This window comes from Myotis myotis, unplaced genomic scaffold (genome assembly GCF_014108235.1).
Source record: "Myotis myotis isolate mMyoMyo1 unplaced genomic scaffold, mMyoMyo1.p scaffold_m19_p_3, whole genome shotgun sequence".
NCBI lineage: Eukaryota > Metazoa > Chordata > Mammalia > Chiroptera > Vespertilionidae > Myotis > Myotis myotis.
In genome coordinates, this window is record NW_023416335.1 from 49,523,087 (window position 1) to 49,538,569 (window position 15,483).

Genomic DNA, 15,483 nt, shown 5'->3' on the forward strand with positions numbered 1-15,483 from the left:
TAGGGGAAATGGTTTTAGTTTTTGCCCATTGAGTATGATGTTGGCTGTGGGTTTGTCATATAAGGCTTTTATTATGCTGAGGTATGATCCCTCAATTACCACTTTATTGAGAGTTTTTATCTGGAAAATGTGCTGGATTTTGTGAAATACCTTTTCTGCATCAATTGATATGATTATATGATTTTTGTCTCTCAATTTGTTTATGTGATATATCATGTTTACTGATTTGTGGATATTGTACCATTCTTTCATCCCAGAATAAATCCCACTTGGTCATGGTGTATGATCTTTCTAATGTAATGCTGAATTCGATTTGCTAGAATTTTGTTGAGGATTTTAGCATCTATGTTCATCAGGGATATTGTCCTGTAATTCTCTTTTTTTGTAGTGTCTTTATCTGGTTTTGTGATTAGGGTAATGATGGCTTCATAGAAAGAGCTTGGAAGTGTGACCTTCTGTTGAAATTCTTTGGAATAGTCTGAGAAGGATAGGTTTTAGTTCTTTGAATGTTTGTAAAACTACCCTGTGAAACTGTTCAGTCCAAGACTTTTGTTTGCTGGAAATTTTTTGGTTACAGTTTCAATTTCATAAACAGTTATTGGCCTATTCAGGTTTTTTGATTCTTCCTGATTGAGTTTCAGAAGCTTGTATTTTTCTAGGAATATGTTCATTTCATCAAGGTTGTGCAGTTTGTTGGAGTAGAGTTGTTCATAGTATTTTTTTACAAATTAAAAGTTTCTGCACAGCAAAAGAAACCATCAACAAAACAAGGAAGTCCACTGCATGAGAGAACATATTTGCCAATGCTATCTCAGATAAGGGTTTTTTCTCAAAAATTTATAGGGAACTCATACAACTTAACAAAAGGAAGATTAACAATCCAATCAAAAAATAAGCAAAGGACCTAAATAGACACTTTTCAAAAGAGGACATACAGAAGCCCAAGAGACACATGAAAACATGCTCAAAGTCACTAATCATCAGAGAGATGCAAATCAAAATGACAATGAGGTACCATCTCAAACCTGTCAGAATGGCTATCATCAACAAATCAACAAACGACAAGTGCTGGTGAGGATGTGGAGGAAAAGGAACCCTTGTGTACTGCTGGTGGGAATGCAGACTGGTACAGCCACTATGGAAGACAGTATGGAGTTTCCTCAAAAAGTTAAAAATGGAACTTCCATTTGACCCAGTAATCCCACTTCTAGGAATATATCCCAAGAAATCAGAAACACCAATCCGAAAGGATATATGCACCCCTATATTCACAGCAGCACAATTTACCATAGCTAAGTTTTGGAAACAGCCTAAGTGCCCATCAGCAGATGAGTGGATTACAAACCTGTGGTACATCTACAGAATGGAATACTATGCTGCTACAAAAAAAGAAGGAATTCTTACTATTTGCAACAGCATGGATGGAACTGGGCAGCATCATGCTAAGTGAAATAAGCCAGTCAGAGAAAGATAAGTATCACATGATCTCATTCATTTGTGGAATATAATGAACAACATAAAGTTATGAACAAAAATAGAACCAGAAACATAGAAGCATGGAACAGACTGTCCAACCTATGAGGAAGGCAGCGTGTGAGGGAGTAAGTGATTAACCAAAGGACTTGTATGCATGCATATGAGCATAACCAATAGAAATAGACAGGGGGCGGGTGAGGTCATGTGCTGTGAGTGAAGTCCAGGGAGAGGTTAATGAGGGAAAAAGAAGACTCATCTAACATTTTAAACAATAAAGAATTTAAAATAAAACACAGAAAAACAGAAAAATAATAAAAAATTAATTAATTAATTTTAGCTCAAGGGTCAAAATCATGCCACAGTGTTTGCTTCTTCCTGTGTTAGCTGTCTTGAAAGGTTGCCAAAGGTTAGTTTTGGTGATGTTTAGCAGAATATCATAAATGCCTTATATAATGTATGCAAATACTTTTTCTTAAAGATATTGGTTATTTTTAGTATGCAGGTATTTTAACACCAAATGCAATTTTCCTGTAATTGCATATGTAACATCTACTTATAATAATCCTATATAATAAAAGGGTAATATGCAAATTGACCCAAATGGTGGAATGACCAGGAATGAGCGGTCGCTATGACACCCACTGACCACCAGGGTGCAGACACTCAATGCAGGAGCTGTCCCCTGGTGGTTAGTGTGCTTCCACAATGGAGTGCAGCTCAGCCAGAAGCTGGCTCATGGCTGGCTAGCACAGCAGTTGTGGCGGGAGCTTCTCCGGCCTCCTTGGGAGTGCTAAGGATGTCCAACTAACTGCTTAAGTCTCCGGAGGGATCCTGTGCTTCCAGAGGGATAGCTGACTGCCAGCTTAGGCCTGATCCCCTGGGGAGTGGGCCTAAGCCATCAGTCCGACATCCCCCAAGGGGTTATGGACTGCCAGAGGGCACAGGCCAGGCTCAGGGACTGCCTCCTGAGCACATGAATTTTCGTGCACTGGGCCTCTAGTTTAATTATAAGCTCTTTAGAAAACTAGCTTTCTCTGCTCGTAAGTTCATGGAGACCCAAGGAACTTAAAAACTACTATTTTAGTGAGGTGGACTTACGGCCTACCAATTTTAATTCTGTAAGCAAGGGCAAGAATAGAGACAGCCCAGAAAATAGAATTTATAGACACTATTAAGAGGATGTTCAGGTTCTTGTCTGATTTAAAAAACAGAGAAAGAATATTTCAATGGACGGTTTCTCATTCAGAGAATACTTAGAAAGGCTGTCTAAGAACTAAGATTCTGAAATTAAACTTAATTGTTTGGACTCTGAGCAAGTAATATAATTAAACTTCCTTAAATTAAACTTAATTGTTTGGACTCTGAGCAAGTAATATAATTTTTCTACTTTTCAATTACCACATCTGTGAAGTTGGTGTAATATAAAAATCTATCTAGTGAACTTATTGTTAGAAAAATAAAGGATTATTTCATGAGAAAAATTTAGAAGCATACCAGGAACACAATGTAGACCTCACACATGCTATCCATTATTATTATTTTGTTGTTTGTCAGAAAGGAAAGTTGAATAAAACTGATGCAGATGTTTCTGTAAACATATTTTAGTAAAAATATTGAAAAATCAACTACAAAATTATAAAAAATAAAGGTAGAATATATGCTTTTCATTGAATGGACATTTAAAGTAAACACTAAAAAGTTATTCCATTTTGATATTATATAATTTTATTTATTATTACATTTAAAAGTATGATGATTTTAACATCTTCTAGAATTTGAATATCTTCACTAACCTATTTTGTTGCTAAAATCACAAGTTTTTCTTGGTAATAAAAAAAGCAAGTTATTTTAAAGCCTACAACGGAAACCTTGAGCTATGTATAAAAATTGGCTATTAAACTGTAGCACATCTATGTACATAGGGCATTGTCCATGTTCTACCATTACTCCTCATACAGTTACAACTGGTTATAAATATAGAATAAATAAAAGCTATATAATTAAATAATAAGTTTTTATTTTATGTGAATTATATAATTAACAGGAATTCTAGAACATTTTTAACAGTCTTAAAAGCTCATGAGTGGAGATCAGTTTCTTAAAAGGGGGTCATAGACTAGCCGGTGTGGCTCAGTAGTTGAGCATCGACCCATGAACCAGGAGGTCATGGTTTGAATCCTGGTCAGGGGTCAGGGCACATGTCCGGGTCGCAGGCTTGATTCCTAGTAGGAGGCATGCAGGAGGCAGCCGGTAGATGATCCTTTTTCACCACTGATGTTTGTATCTTTCTCCCTCTCTCCCTCTTTCTGAAATGAATAAATACATATTTTTTTTTAAAAAAAATGGGCATCATTGATTAGGTAAATATTCTGAAATTGTATCTATGTTATTCAATAGCAGCCTAGTGCTTACAGGGCACTGTAAGAACTTGGCATACAAAATAAAAGAAAGAGCCAAACTAGTTTGGTTATAATAGTCACTTAGAAGAAGCCTTCTTAAAATGTTCAGATTCCTGGATCTTGCTCCAGACCAGGGGTCAGTAAAGTGACAAATGATATTTTAATACAAAAATATGATACCTTTCACCAATTTTGTACACTGACATTGTAATAAGAAAGCAACCAGAGGCAATAGGGAATACAGGTACCCTTGTGTTTCAATAAAACTTTACCTACAAAAACAGGTTTTGGTCTAGATTTAGCTGGAGAGCTATACTTGCCAACCCTGTTCTAGACAAACTGAATCAGTCTAGAAACCCAATAAAGATTTTTAATAAGCAACACAGGTGATTCTCATGATCAGACATATTTAGGAAACATCAGGATAAACTGTATAGATTGAATATGGCATGTGTCTTTAAGTAGGCTTCAGTTTTGGAAAAGGAATTAGTCAAATAAACTAAATATTTTACAATATGAAGATATTATATTTGTGAGGTGGTTTGCAGCTAAAAAGGATCCACAGAGACTAAGTGAGTTTGTAAGAGAGTTTTTGTTTGTTTTTTTTATAACCTTGGGATATTCAAATCTTTAAATCTTTATTTGGATAGAATATAAAAGCACTTGAGCTAATAATAAAAAAAAGGCCATCATGGAAATAAAGAAGTTTCACAAGTACCATATATGTTATTTCATGTGAGTGAGTCCCTTCAAGAATACTAAGGAGTCTAATCAAGCTTGAGGGTCGTTCTATATTTCTGGTTAACCTTGAAAAAACTGAAATATTTGTCATCCACTACGTCGCTTTTTCAAAAGGCAAAGCTCACCTGGAGTTGAATAGTGCATCCCACTTTGAACAAAGGAATGTTTTCTCTGATTTACATAATCCCCAACTCTCATGCTTAACTCATTTGGATTACCTGAATGTCCTGGTAGGTATTTAATTTTAGACACTGTTTAGAGTTATTGTTCTCAGAAGAGAACAGAAGATCCAAGATGGATTTCTTTAGGAGAAATATAAATTGCCTGTAAATGGAAATATTTTAAAGGTTACCAACTATATAGTTCATTTCCGGAAAGTACTTATTTATCAATTCAGATTGATTATACATCAGCATAATTTGAGTACTTTAATGTATGCATGCTTAGCATTACATTTTCCAATAACTCATATTCCAAAGTAATTTGACAAAGACTAAATAAAACAATACTGAACCAAGCACTTTCTCAGGGCAGGTTAAACAAACCTTGCATTAAACTTAAGTAAATAGAAAATTCCTATGTCCTTTAGACATGTTACATTTTTTACTGAAGCTCATAATATATAAGATTAACTTGAATATATTTTAAGCATATTTTATAATGTAATATTTTTTAAAATATATTTTATTGATTTTTTACAGAGAGGAAGGGAGAGAGATAGAGAGTTAGAAACATCGATGAGAGAGAAACATCGATCAGCTGCCTCCTGCACACCCCCTACTGGGGATGTGCCCGCAACCCAGGTACATGCCCTTGACCGGAATCGAACCAGGGACCCTTCAGTCCGCAGGCCGATGCTCTATCCACTGAGCCAAACCAGTTTCAGCTATAATGTAATATTTTTAATGTAAAATGAGGATTAAGTGTTGTTTTGGAATCCAAGGCCATGAAATACAAACCTCAAACATGAGAAGTAAAGGACTTTAGAAGTAATAAACAATTTTAAAATGTCAGTACATAAAAATAATCTTACATTTGACTTGATCTCATTTTTTTTTCTGTGTTTGAATTGTGATATTTTAAGGTCTATTCTTTAGTCTTATTGGAAAATTCTTTCATCTCCCCCTATCATCACTGATAGAGGTCAGTACTGTGACAGTTTTTTCAGCAACTTAAATTGTGCAACCTAAGTTCACAGGCCAGCCATATCTGCCCATACTTATTACAAAGATTTATTTCCTTCCATAATCAAGGGGCCCTCTTTCAGTAGATTTACAGAGTTAAATGTAGAACAAATTCATCTCCATGTTTGCTTTTATGTAGAAGTACATTGGGAAGCTGCTTTTATGGTTTAATTTACCTTATTTCATTCATAATGATTCCCACTCCAAAATTAATATGCTAGCATTAGACATTCATTCATTTGAGATTAAAGATATTGCTGCCTCTTAGCACTTCCTATTTAAATGCAGCTATACTTGGAAAGGTAATTATCGTATTCTTTCTCAACTAGTAATAATTGAGTAGGGCCTAATGGAACTTCTTGAAAATTGTGATAATTAGCCAAACTTAAAGTTTTATGTACATCTCAGTGGAAGAAAAAAAATGGAGTAGACCTTAAAAGTCTCTTTTCTTTGGAGACACAAATGGATAAGGCAGAACAATGAGGAGATAAAGGAAATCTGGGGCTAACATGAGCAAATAGTATGATACAAAATATAATTTGAAATGATATTTCCAGTAATGGGGCTGCATCTAGTTAAAAAATGGAGCATTTTCCCCCCATTTTTTTTCCCTTTTCCCTCCCTAGCACTGGATCTCCTTTCCCTGATCTTCCAAAATGACATCTTAGAAAGAAACCACACAGATATATCCTCTGAACCCTTGTTTTTCTCTTAATTCTTCTAGCTTTTGAGCTTGCATTAGGTATCCTTCACCCATTGTTTACTTTCTTTTATAGTTACTGTAGTTCCACGAGTTTGACATTTTAATCTTCATAGAGACAGAGTGAAGTCTTAACTTTTTCTTACTCCCCTTAAAATGCAGTAGAGTAGGTCCTCAGGTTGTGTCAGAGATCTGTTCCTACGGCGCGATGTAACGTGATTTTCGCAGTAAGTTGGAACCCACCCACATAAGCACCTATGTCACTCACATGGAGCACATACACAGCACTAATGAAGTGAAACAGTAAAAAAAATGTAAAGGAAAGATAACAATTTCTGACCTTTACTTGTGGTAAATAAATAATAAAAAACATAAAGCATATATGTACATAAGTCAAAATGATGGAACTTTTTTTTAATAAATACTTTAAATGGGAGATGGCAACATAACCATGAAACGGTGTATGTCAAGTCCAATGTAACCTGAGGACTGCCTGTTAATTTTTTCAATAAAAGAAATAAAACTTCAGATAAAACAAGTATAAATATGAAATTCAGTTAATAATGCCCTTTGACATTCATTTAAATCACCTAATGAGAATAACTAAAATTCATAGTTTACCATGTCCCAAGTATTATTCAAAGTAAGTAAACTATATTTTCTTATTTACTTCTTAAAGGCACGTTATAGTTACAACTAGAGGCCTGGTGCATGAATTCATGCACCAGTGGGGTCCCTCAGCCCGGCCTGCAGGATCGGGCTGAAACTGGCTTTCCAACATCTCCTGAGGGGTCCCAGATTTCAAGAGGGTGCAGGCCAGGCCAAGGTACCCCACCAGTGCACAATCGGAGTTGGGAAGGGACATGGGAGATTGGCCAGCCTGGGAGGAACTGTGGGAGGGTTCCAGGGCATGTCTGTCCCATCTAGCTCAGTCCCAATCTGCTGGACCCCAGCAGCAAGCTAACATACCGATTGGAGCATCTACCCCATAGTGGTCAGTGCACATTATAGCCACTGGTCAACCAGTCGACTGTCTGCTCCCTGGTGGTCAGTGCACATCATAGTGAGTGGTTGAGTGGCCTTATCCTGTCATTAGCATATTATGCTTTGATTGGTTGAACAGCTGACCAGACAACCGGACACTTAGCATATAAGGCTTTTATTATGTAGGATTATCATCAACTTTATAGGTGAGAAATAAAACACAGGATGTTTAGGGTATTTGCATTCTTTACAGAACTGGATTTGAACAGAGGTAGTCTGGTTATAGTGTTCTTGCTTTTCAGAATGACACAATGATGCCTTATGGGAAGGATATGTTAAATATAGACAAATTCATGATTGACAATGACAGATGGAAACACATGCATGTGATTGGTGCTACTGAGAGCTTTATCTATATAGATAAACTTGCTTAATTAGACCTGTTTTCTGAAGTAGCTAAACTTTTTCCATCCCAGTGAAGCACCCCAACTCCTCTTTCAGGTAATTGTCAGCAACACAGCAGTAAATATCAACATGAAGCAGATTATTATTGTAGATCACACAGGGAGAATAAAGGGTGAAATATTTAACTGTAGCAGAGTTTGACTGCGCAGTGAGAAAATCTGAAGTTATTTTCAAGTTCCTCCATTTCTTACTTCTTTTCAGTTGGGTCAAGTTTCTAAATCTCCGTTTTCTGGCTAATGAAAAGAAGATAGGATTCTACTGAGTCTCCTATCTACCTACTCCAGGACTTCTGTGAGGATCAAATGAGATGAGGCATGTGAAAATGATTCACAGACATTTGGTTAAAGTGTAAAATGTTTGCACCTGGCTATAAAGCAAATCGTGTTCCTGGACTAAACAAACTGCAAGGAGGCTAGTCACTGGGGAGAGGAAGCTGGCCTTTGCTATGTGACTTCATTACCTGGTGCCCACAGCCACCGTTTCTGGCCTGGGCTAGGCTGTGGGCTGCATTTTGCACCATGGGATCGTGGCAGCATTGGCTGCGATTTGGTGGGGTGTTGCTCTGGGATGGTGGTGGGGTCTGTGTCCTACTTGGGGAAAGATGAGTGTTGCTTTGTTGGCACCAGGTCTGTGGTGCCATTATTTTGTAAATAGCCATTGTGCATCAAGGAAGCTCCAGCATTGAGCATCTTCCCCCTAGTGGTCAGTGTGCATCATTGCAACTGGGAAGATGGTCAGAGGAACACTTAGCATATTAGCCTTTTATATATCCTATCTAATAAAAGACAAAAAGGGTTACGAACCGTACCTCTGCTATGCTTCCCAAAAGCTAATCAGGGCGTTATGCAAATTAACTGCCAACAAAGATGGCGGCCGGCAGCCACACAGCTGAAGCGAGCAGGAGGCTTGCTTGCTCCAGTGATGGAGGAAGCCAAGGTTCCCGGCCTGCCTCGGCCTGGCTCTGAGCCTGAAAGCAACAATGTTTCAATTATAGAAGCTAAACAAACCCCAGATACCTGCTTTCAGCCAGCCGGGCCTCAGAGCTTAGAGCACCAGTGATGGCAACAATGTTTCAATTATAGAAGGTAAATAAATCCCAGAATTAAAAAAAGAAAAAAAAAAAGAAAAAAGGAGAGGCTGTGAGCTTCAGTTGCCCCCCAGCCTAAAAACGACCCTCAGCCCCTCACCCAGACTGGCCAGGAACCCCAGTGGGGATCCCTACCCTAAAAGGGGTGTGGCCAGCCTGAAAACAGCCATCAACCCCTCATCCAGGCTGGCCAGGCACCCCAGTGGGGATCCCCACCCTGAAGAGGGTGAGACCAGCTGCAAACAGCTATCAGCCCCTCACCCAGACTGGCCAGGCAACCCACCGGGACCCTCACCCTGATCCGTGACACCCTTCAGGGCAAACCAGCTGGCCCCCACCTGTGCACCAGGACTCTATCATATATAGTAAAAGGGTAATATGCAAACTGACCCTAACAACAGAAAGACTGGGAATGACTGGTCACTATGACACACACTGACCACCAGGAGGCAGAAGCTCAGTACAGGGGCTGCCCTCTGGTTGTCAGGGCACTCTCACATGGGGGAGCTCTGCTCAGCCACAAGCAAGGCTGATGGCTGCCAGTACAGCGATGGTGGTGGGAGCCTCTCCTGCCTCCTCAGCAGCTCTAAGGATGTCTGACTGCAGCTTAGGTCTGCTCCCTGCTGGCAAGTAGACATCCCCTGAGGCCTGCCAGGCTGCCAGAGGGATGTCTGATTGCCATCTTAGGCCCAATCCCCCGGGGATCAGGCCTAAGCCAGCAAGTGGTCATCCCGCGAGGGGTCCCAGACTGCGAGAGGGCACAGGCCGGGCTGAGGGACACCCACCCCCGCCGAGTGCATAAATTTTTGTACACCGGACCTCTAGTATATATATATATTGTAAACATTAAGTTACAAATTTTTTATTAAAACATTTCTTGCATACCATTATATTGACTGAACCACAAAAATATTCAATTCATTTTGGGCCACATGCTGCCCTCATCCTGCAAGTTTGACATGCTTTCTGTAGAACTGAAGTCACTTATAGTTGTGTTTTCTGTTATTTGCTACTATACACACACTAATATAAGGGAAATATAACATTCAGTGTTATTCCATACAAAAATGCTGATAACTGAGTAAAATTACATTAAGTATTAAGAACAGTAAAAGTTTAGACTTGTAAGTTACCTTATAAACCAAGTAGTTTAATATTGTTCTGAAGTGGGCTATTGTATCTATAATAGATGATAGCTTTTAGAACCAACCTTGAATTTTAAAATAGTTAAAAGTATTTTTGTTGTTTTTGAGTAACTTTATAATTTAGGATATACAAATATAAGCATAGTCTCATAACTATCCATCTATCAACCTATCATCTATCATCTCTCATCTATCATCATCATTTGTCTATAGGAAATAACACATTGCAAATAATATGAATAAATAAAGTTTTAGAATTCTTTTATGTAACATTCACTGGCATTTTATAGTCCAAATTGCCTACATTAAAATGAGCAATTTATACCCAATTACACATACTTAATCTGTAGGATATGATTAGCACTGTTACAATGTCAAGTCAACCACATCTATTATTCAATCAGATAGCAATCTTGGTTATATAAATCAAGATTAGAGCTTCTTGTTTATGACTCTCTTGAGGTATGAAATAAAATATTAAGACTGATAGGAAGGCAAAAAATAGCTGAATCCTATATTTCTATCAGAACGGATGAAAATGTGCACATTTTAAATATCCTAAACAAATAATCAAATCAATAATTTCAAAGTATTTCACTGTTAAATATTATTTAAATATAAATTCAGCTTTAAGATCAGTAACTTGCCAAATATGTTTTGCTATGTGATAGAAGGCTATAAACAAATATTAACAGAGAAGGTTAAATTTTCTTTCAATTATAGTAGCCCACTTGTGGTATCTAGATCTATGTGTGTGCATAAGTTTTTGTTTGTTAACCTCTTGTACGTGTGTGTGGGGGGAGGGGAGCAAATATTTAATCTAACTCTAAAAAATGCTGTATCATTGACTGACAGTTCAGAGAGATGTGTATTCTGGTAACTCTCTGCTACATGGAGTCACTCTGAAGCCAATCCAAACTTGTATTCATAGTTTCATAGAGATTTGAGGTCGATTTGTTTTTAATCAATATGTATTACACTTGATATTTTACTTATAGTTTCTACTGAATTCTACACAATTCAGAATTCAAAACCCTTTTGAAATGAACCAAAAAAAACATGTCTCCTTATTTCCATCATTACCATGTTCCTCCCAATTAAATCCTGAAGCTTTCATTAAAAAAAAAAAAAAATGCAGAGTATTCCAGCCAGTTAATTCTTGGTTTGACCATAGGGAGTAGAATATTTTTTCCTCCCCAAAGGATGTGGGGCCACAGTCTGACATGAGTCTTACTGGAGGTTCCTGATATGTCTGGGTATTTGAGCTGGAGATCTTTCCAGACAAGCTCTCCTCTGTGAGACAGGATAGAATTACAGTCTGGGGAGATGTAAATGCAGATCATCGTTCCTTAGTGATTTTTCTTGGCTGAAAGCGTAGATGTGATTAGACACTCAACAGTTTTTCTTCTTCGAACTAATCTGTTTACTTGCATGTGGGTGGGCTTAAAATCAAATCTAAAACCTAAAATTGTTTTGTCATCAATGTTGACTGTCAGAGGCTCTGTCTACATGAAGCCAAAACAGCCAGATGGAAAATGAAAAGCAACATCCATCATCTAAACATTTTCCTTTCCCAATGCCAAGCATGTAGATACTTTGGAAACAATGTCATGGTTGACCGAATGTTTTACTTTTAATCTAGATGTTTTGGAATTGTATAGATGCAACCTCAGTGTGTAACTTCCAGTACAAAATCCCCAGATCTGCACAATGGTAGATACATTTAAAAATAATAATTCACTTAAATGCAATATATGTGTGCACATGGGTATTAAATTCTTCACATGAATCATGCATTATGTTCAGTACTACAGAAGATATCATACGAAACAACCATAGTCAAAAATAAAAAGTAATCACACAGATACACAAATAACTAAAATTATTGACCCATGGTTATTTGTGATATTAAAATGAACATTAACATAGGGCAGGAAAGGGGTTGATAGGGTAAAACAGAGAGGGGATCTACAGACATCTCAGGGAGAAGTAGATTAGTTTTGGAAATTAAAAATTGATACGTGGAATCGCAAGCTTGGATTCTCCTTGTGGGTTCTTCTCTTACCAAGTTTGAAGAATAAAATTCACAGACTAAAATATTTTAAGCAACCTTGTGGAAATTTATTGCGAGTGTATACAAACTCCCCCAAATGGGAAACACCTGCTCTCTCTCTAAAATGGGAAAGAAACAGTCCTGTGAGTCTCTTTGTCTCAGGGTTTATAACTGCTGGGAGCTTTTTTGTCTGTTTGAGATACTTTCTAATTGGGCCCTTCCTTACTTTTTGTCCCCCATGGTTTCCTAATCGGCTACTTTCCCCCTGTTCCTGTATAGTATCAGTTTCAAAGCTCGCCCGGTGCCTCCTCTTCTTCTTCCTCTTATCTTGTAACATTCTTATAAACAATCTGGCAGCTTGGAGCTGTCTCTGCCCATCATGTATGCATCCCTCTCCCATGGACCCTCCCCTAAACTGCCTCTCCTGTCTCTAAACTCCTTTCAAAATGATCAGAACATTTTAATAAGAATTCATGAATACCAATGACATTTAAGGCATGCCATGCATGAACAGGGGTCAACAAACACTGACCTATTGACCAAATCTGGACTGTGTGTTTTTGTACACACAGGTATATGGAAAAACATCCACACTCATTTATTTGCTTATTGTTTACTTATTGACTATGGCTACTTTATCACTACCTCATGGAACTACAAAACCGCTAATATTTACAATATGATCCTTTATAGATAAGGATTTGCCACCCCCTGACACATATACTTAAAGAAGCAGAGCAGAGTACAGTGTGATTGGCACAGAGGATGCATGCTGCTGATGTCAGTGCTTTGGAATAGGAGGCACTAGACACACAGGACTGAAAAGGGATTTCAGCCCAGAATGTCTAGGACCAAGATACCAGGATAAAGATAAAATATTACTTAGTAATATTTGATACAAAATCAGTTGCAACATATGGAACTTTTTGGAAGGCTGAAAGAGAGTGAAGGTATCCTGGGAAGTATTTCAGTAATTACCTTAACGATCAGCCTATTTCATTGAAATTTGATGCCATTGGTTTTAAAAAACAAAGTTATTATGATATAATTAATGACAACTTATGCATCTTTCAAAATAAAGTATTAATGTTTTTAGACAGTGACACAATTTTTTATCTAAAAATGGTGCTCCCAACATCTGCTTGAGATTTGAATACATGAATGGCTTTGGAAAAACAGCCTACATGCTTGTGCTAGGTTTCCTGATCTTAACCAGGGAAAAAATGACAACTCTTCACTCATGGTGTGTTGAATGAATTAAATGAGTTGTTCCAAGTAAAGCACTTGGATAATAGTTATTATTTTTGTGATTATGCATATTATATAATTGAGTTATAAATATTTTGTACCTCAAAATAGATTGCAAGCAAATATATTTTATTAATAACCTCAGCTCAGTAATATATTGAGGACTAAAGAATTGCTTCCTTTGCAGAAAATATGTGAAATTCTCCATCTTTGCATGTCATGGTCAATAGTTTTACGACTGCAGATATAAGTGAATCTATAATAATTTTATGAATAACTATTGCAAACTTGCAAAGTTATTTGATATTTACTCTTATTGCATTGCTTTATTATTGTCTGTCTGCTGTATTGCAGGCCAACATAATAAGTTAAGTTCATTTCTGTTTTTCATAATGTTCTGAGTATTAAAATTCTGTTATAATAAGAATCTATATGGGTGTTACAGCAGAACTCTTCTCTTTTGCTGTTCATTTTCTGGACTCCACACAATACTCAATGATTCTCAGTTTGTGTTATATGGCAATTGATTGGTATCTGAAACTTTTAGAGGATAAAATAGGAGACCGTGGAAAGATGAAAAATGCAAACATATGATGTGAAGTTTCTAGTGGAGGTTAGTCATCAAACCACATTGCTGTTCTTCCTAGTTTAGTCCACAAACTGGGAAGAAAGAAACTTGGTCCCAGAGAAAAAGGAGAAAGAAAGAGAGTTGAGATGCTATTATAGTGGTCTGGCCCTTATGGTGAGGATTTTCTCCCCTTTGAAAAATAGTACATTTTTAAGAGATCATTGAGAATATGAAAATTGATATTTTGTGCATCTGATAGAATAGATATAGATATAGATATAGATATAGATATAGATATAGATATAGATATAGATATAGACATAGACATAGACATAGACATAGACATAGACATAGACATAGATATAGATATAGATATAGATATAGATATAGATATAGATATAGATATATGATATGTTACATGATGTTACATGTGTCCTAAAATTTTTGTTTCACAATTCTATTACCTCTACCTAGAAAACTCCCTGACACATAGTAAACAGGAATATGAATACCTTGAATATTGGCTTTCACTTTTTGATTTAGAATAGCAGTATAGCTCCCACACTACAACATTTTAATTAAAGAAATGTAGAGAGCATGTTTATTTCCTTCAAAGACAAGACTCTGGAATGTTAATGTCTCTTTGGTCATTCTCATAGATCAGAACTAATCACATGATAATTCTTCTGGTAGAGTGTAAATGCATTATTTATTCTGGAGACTTTGAGATCAATCAAAATTTGAAGGTTATAATATAATGGAGAAAAGAAAAATCAATATGTGTCACAATGATTTTGCATTTAAAAATTTAGCTATAAAACAAATATTAATTCAATTTTTCTTATGGAGAAGACACTAAGAGATCTAGGCATAGTTATTTTATGTTTTATGATTAATAAGACAATGCCATATATACTTAATGGTAAAATATTCAAATAAGTGAATGTAATTTTTTTAATGAGCAGTTATTTTCAATTTTCTTTTTGTATATAATTCAAAAATATAGTATATTTTCTAAGAAATACATCATTTTATTTCAAACTTTAAAATAATTATGTCTTATTTTGATCATTGAATTCTGTTCTCTAAATTTATAAGTTGCTTCTTGGCCTTTTGGCTAAGATCCAATGTAGTATCTGTTCTTAGTTTAATTCTTGAAAATATGTGTGTCTTTGATATGATGAATATCTTTTAAATACTAAGAATCTTAGAATAGTCTGATTTGTTCTAAAAAAAACATTGCATATAATTCAGTTTTAAGGAATTTGATTAGATTTCATATAATATAATGATTAAATGGGAGATGATAGTGAATATAAAATATATCATTGAAAAGTTAAGCAATGCGTAACTATGGTAAAAAGGTAAATGAGTTAGTCTGAAAAGAAATTAAGACCTGTTGTCAGAGCTTTTCTGCAATGCAAAAAAACCAA

General features: G+C 36.3%; 1 pseudogene; it reads left to right on the top strand.

Annotated features, from left to right (window-relative positions):
- Positions 1-15,147: 15,147 nt before the first annotated feature.
- Positions 15,148-15,260, top strand: LOC118652425 (annotated as a pseudogene).
- The last annotated feature ends 223 nt before the right edge of the window (positions 15,261-15,483 follow it).